The sequence below is a fragment of the Macrosteles quadrilineatus genome, unplaced genomic scaffold, assembly GCF_028750875.1.
Source record: "Macrosteles quadrilineatus isolate MER2022 unplaced genomic scaffold, UCM_ALF_1.0 Scaffold_9__3_contigs__length_116548681, whole genome shotgun sequence".
Classification (NCBI taxonomy): Eukaryota; Metazoa; Arthropoda; class Insecta; order Hemiptera; family Cicadellidae; genus Macrosteles; species Macrosteles quadrilineatus.
In genome coordinates, this window is record NW_026542602.1 from 19924311 (window position 1) to 19930310 (window position 6000).

Below are 6000 nucleotides of genomic sequence, written 5' to 3' on the forward strand. Positions count from 1 at the left end.
ACTAGCTAAGCTTGAAAATTGATTTTACACTTTTCAAAGATTCTGGATGGTTTTTGTGACGTGTTGTAACCGAAACATAAGCAAAGTTCTTTTTCCTAAAATGATTTAAATAAAAATATACTGTTATTATTCAAAGTGTTCACATTTTTCCAAGAACACGTTTTGATATAGAGAAATAGAGTGATGGGAAACGCAAGACGAAATAAATTATTATTAAAATCATTTTAAAAAATATTATTTTTAATGTAGTATGAATACCAAACAAATTATATTATATATCTTATTGGCGCTTATTTAAAAATATTACAGGTTAGGTGGATTTACGACAGCTTTGTATAATATTCCTGTTTGCCAGAACAGTAAAATATTTGATCTACATTATCCGCCTGATCATCATAATATATTGCCGAATCGCTGAGTCATTGAGTATAAAGTGATGTAAGAGATAACAGTACTTTAAACCTTACCTCTTGCTGGATAATGTTTAACAAAATGGGTTCAAATAAATTCTACCAAGCAAAATCTTATACATGTAGAGTTATAAAACGAATGATATTGTACTTTAAAGGATGGGAAGAGAAACAACTGGGTTTGAAACACATCATCAATGTATTAGTTATTGGAATATGATGTTAATATGATCAGTATTTCATGCAATAATTGAACAAATAAAATAAATTTTATCTGTGCCGTTATATTGTTCAAAAAGTAAAGTTGATAAGGTGATAATTTAGCTCTTTTACATACGTAGACTGTTATATACATGAAAGATACGAGAGTTAAAATGTCGACAAATACATAATAAGCTTATACAGAACCAAACTATAACCTAGCATAATATGTAGCACTTTATAGTCCAGAGGTTTGTTTAGTGGCAAATACTTTCCAGTAAACTAACCAATTGAGAAACTTTTACCACAGCTAACCAAACAAGAAGCTTTAGTAGAAGAAACTCAGCTTGCTTGCTAGCATAACGGAGGAGGAATTTATTACTCGACAAACCAAAATTGTAGAAGCTTTCATGATTTTTGTAGCAATAGACCTATTTATTGTAACCCGATTTCCTTTGTTGAGTAAAACTAGAAGCACTCATCAGTAAGTAGTGTTTACGTCCATTTAAAAAATAACCAATTTTAAACAGATTTATATTCTAACTAAACTCTAATCCTTTAGTATAGATACCATGGCTACTTTACTACAAATCATCTAGTCAACGATATAGCTTCACAAGGAGGTGCCAGTAAGCTTAGCTTAACATCCACTTATTACTAAAATGGCCAATTTGAAACCAATAAGGAAATCGATTGTAAACCACACAAAAACACTGAATGGTTCAGGATTGAACCGAGAATAGGAATAAAAGAGCGTATAACACAGTTCTTCAGAATGGGACCACTTGTGAATGGACGGCTAAATAGAGTTTCGAGGTTCCATTGGAGAAAACTTGTAGAGGCTTTTTTTAGAAATAAACCATAATCTTTGAAGAAGCACTGAGCTGCAGAATTCCATATCTTAGTGTTAATTTTATTGGAAAATTGTTTTACGCATACATGTTTAAAATGCTTAAAAATGTGCACTTTCAAAATACAATGCGAAGTATATAAATTATCAAATGTAAGTTAATATGCCTTACGATGTGCTATGTTAACACAATTGTTGTAATACCTATAAATAATATTGTATATCTGTATCGTCAATAAGTAAACTACATAATTTGCTTTATTCACGATTTATAAAAACGCATTGTAAATAGTACATGAACCGTGTTTTATCGAAAATCATTAGTATCCAAATATATCGATCAAAGTTGTAAAAGAAGTCATACAATGGGCAAATGTATTTCATCATATTCTACCAATGTAAACTACGTTTTTGGTTTGAAGAATAAATGCGACGGTACCAAATGGGTTTAAAACTACACATATGACTGCACAAACAACAAATTATTTTCATCAATTTTACGTACATTCATCCGTAATATTATACACAATATATTTATATTTATATTGTACGGTTTAACACTTATATGTTACCCTTGTAATTGAGCTAAGAACAACAAAGTTTTTACAAGAATCCTGCTATTTTAACACTGTGGATAAATTTTGAGTAAAATCAGTACCTATCAGAAAATACTAGAACAATTCAAAAGATTCCTCTACAATTGAATCGAGTCCTTTTGTATACTAAAATTTCTGCCAAAAATTCTAAACTTATATTGATTTATAACACTCTCCGCTCCATTCATAAACCTAAACACAACGACAAGTTTGTGTGACAATGCCCTTATCAACGTTGTTGAAGCTGACACTGTTGATATCACTATTATTGATAGCCATGTTGTTTTTCTACCTTGAATGGGGTTCTTTTTCCGTATAGTGCGTAAAGGTGTTTTCAGTATACCGCGTCATTCATATTCTATTATGACCGATGACTATTAGAAGGGAGGTATGATTTTATTATCCCCGATATGAGTTGTGATGGACTAAAGGTGCAATACTAAAGATGTGACATTTCTAAACTAGTGTGCAGTTTTGGAACGAATTCAGCAACTAACAATTTGGGCTGAAGTAGGCCTAAAATGCCGTTTTCTTACTTCAAAACAAACTTTTAACCATGATGAACTAAAATAGTTTTATGTCTCTACAGACAAGATTATTGTATGGGAACTAAAAGTGAATTTATTATTTAACTCTTTTATTTTCTTCCTTCACGTTTAGGTTGCAAGGCTCCTGACTGAGACGGTTTTATGCAGTACTACGACCAGAGGGTCGCGGTATTTGCATTTAGCTAAATACCAGTGGTGAACCAGAGTTCGAACCAGGACAACAAACTTCAATATCTTACTGGCAATGACTGGTCCCTGAATATCAAATTACCTATACAGTAACTACAACAAACTTTGAACACTGAGCAAGACAGCGTTAAATGTGCTCATTAACATATTTATAGGCCTACTAATTTCATTGGTCGATAAGACTAAACAAATTTTAGGATTGACGGCGTTGTATTAATGATTATAAACGCCGAAAAACTTACCGATTAATTGATACTAGAGGTCGTCCAGTGGTCGAAACTCGACCAAAATTATGTATTGTACAGACTTCTCTATTTTCACCCCTCACTGTAAATAAAACATGTGATTAGAGTTTCTTATTCCATTTGTTTTGATTTTCTGTTTATATTTCGTTGTTATTTCGTCACCAGCATTAATATTTTCAATATCAATAATATATTTTTAATATTTTTCCAAATTAATTTTTTTAATTTTTTGTAATTAATTTTTTGTGTTTATTTTAGAGCCTATTTTAATTTATAAAGGGATTCTGCACCTCTATAGGAAAATATCCTTCCAACAGTATGCGTAGATTTTCCCTACGATGCTCAAAAGCTGATAAAAAGGTTTTAAAGAAACATGCTTGCCTATTAATATATCGATTTTTCAGCGCTGTATTATTGCTTCCCAGCATATGAAAACTGCGGCACAAGCGAGGACTTGGATTTAATCATCGCCGAATTTAGCAGTAATATTAGTATGTGTTCATTGAAACCTGACTACGACTATGTTAAAACAGCCGGCACTTTGACCTTAGCAGCCGTACGCTGATGAGAACTTGCACGCAAGAACATCGTGTACAGGGACCAGTTTATATGATGAAGAGACTGGTTCCCTGAGACGGGACGTAAATAAGTACGCTTTTTATTATTGCAAATAATTAATCGGATGACAGTCTAAAATATTTGTTACTTTTGAGTTAGCATCAAATAATCGGTGCGAGTTGCCCTGCAAGTTAGTTGGCACTGAAAAAGCACTGCAATTCAAGATGGCGGATTATATGGATTGTAATATAGTTCGGGATTGAACATGCCTCTATTTTACAAGCTCTCAACATTTTAAAACTAATTTGTTTCCAATGATCGTGTGCTTTTTGTGCTCTTAACATATCAGAGCTTGCAATGGATGGTAACAAATTAATTTTTAACTACTATTTAGAAGTTAAATTTACATATGAAAAAAAATAATTTACTAGTTAATTTAATAGTTTTGAAAATACTTAAAGAAAACAATTACGAAGTATCAGTTCACCCAGTGCATAATTTGGAGCTTTGTGAATATTTTACAGATAATATTTCAACTCGATAAACACTTTAATAATGCCACGAGGTTTTTTTTTGTAGGGTCATGTTTACGTGGCAACAGCCAGAGGGCGGTACCCTCTTAAACTTGCAGCAAGTTTTAGAAAACAATACGTCCTAATTTAATTCCACGACGGAGAAAATATTTGCCATTGCTTTGCTTGCTCTTGACTTGTTATAATGCTAATACACATCTCGTACTATTTTAAAATGTGAAGCTTGTAGCGTATATGTGTATATATATTTTTATCTGGCCGTTGGCCGATTTGGACATGCTGTTGTCAACTAAATGCTTATTTACATTAAAGTAAAGCCAATAATAGTCAATGATAATAGATAATGTTGTCAACCTTTACTTTTAAGGTTATAATAGCCAAGTAACTAGTTTAATAATAGATTGCTCTCTTTATTAGAAATGACAGTTGGTAAGTGGATACATGGATGGTCTAAACTTTATCACTAAACTTAGGTATTTGCAGTTTACATTGGGGAATTACGAAATGGTTGTATTCTCCCAGTAATTCAATGCGAATAAGTAATGAACAATTTCACCTCCTTAACCAAGTCAGGAAATGCCACAGGACCAACTCCCCATCAATATAATAAATTATAATTATCATTATTAGTTTTGCCAAGAATTGCTGAAACTTTGTCGGTCTAATAAAATTAAGTAGCTCAGACAGATTTGACTTCATTAAACTATTTTTTTTTTGTTTTCGTAAGAATATATTTTGCAAGTATAATTTTTATCAAGAATATTTTGCACGGCTTGTTGTTACAGACGATTTTATATACACGGAGGTATTTTTATTCGTATTGTATATGTGTGTCGTACTTGATAATTTTTCATTTTATATTCTTAGTTCCAACAATTTATTTTAGTTGTCAAATTGTATCTACGGAGACAAATTTTCTTTAAGCCTCGTGTGGCTGTACTCTTAACACCCCAGAGAAGTGATGTTTAACACCTAAGGCAGAATTACTCTTCCAACAATACGTTATTTTATGAAATTAAATGGCCCTACGTTGAGACTATTATAAAAGTGTGGTAATATCAACATAACAATTTAGGTACAAGAAGTAACACGTAAAACTTTCATTCCAATCGTTATCCAATCCACGTTTTGGGTTAATTACTATCGACTATTAACACTTTCTCTTCATTCGGCTGCCAATAGGATGGCAACTTCCTAGAATGCGCCTTTGATTAAGTCACAACAGTGAACAGTGAACTGAAGCGGCATAATATGTTGTTGATGAATTCATGATAAACCCGTGTGGGTCACACAGGCAGGAGAGGTACTTCACATTCAGATTTATTTCCAAGAAAAGTAAACAAATCTGTATTTCTCTAGAAGCAACTGAGAATGACCTTTTATAGTTCGGCCGCTTAGAAAGCGACCTCCTCCAGCATTGGTTTAGCATTAGCGCACAGGTCGTTTTCTAAGCGGCCGAACTATAGTTGTTGTTATTGTATGTGGTGAAAAGTTATTGGAAACATAAGTATTCCTAAAGTGTATTATATATGGTTTTATTCATAAATTAATGTTTCAACCGATATGAGCACCATAGTTCTAAAACATTATGGCATGTTTACTTTGTTGAATTTTCTTTAGCTAACCAACCTAATAAGGTTTCATGTTGGTGACATGAAAATAAAGAAAATGTTCTTGCTGATTAAATATTTGTCGTCCGTCACTGGTGTGCAAACGTTCAAAGGTATTTTTAGTAGATTGAAAATGGTCAAGATTCACTTGACATAGTTCTGTTATACGGAGGTCCACGATATAAAAGCATATGTTTTTTTGTTTTTTTTTGTAATTCCAACAATATTAGACAGATAAAGAATTTCTGTGTAACATTTGA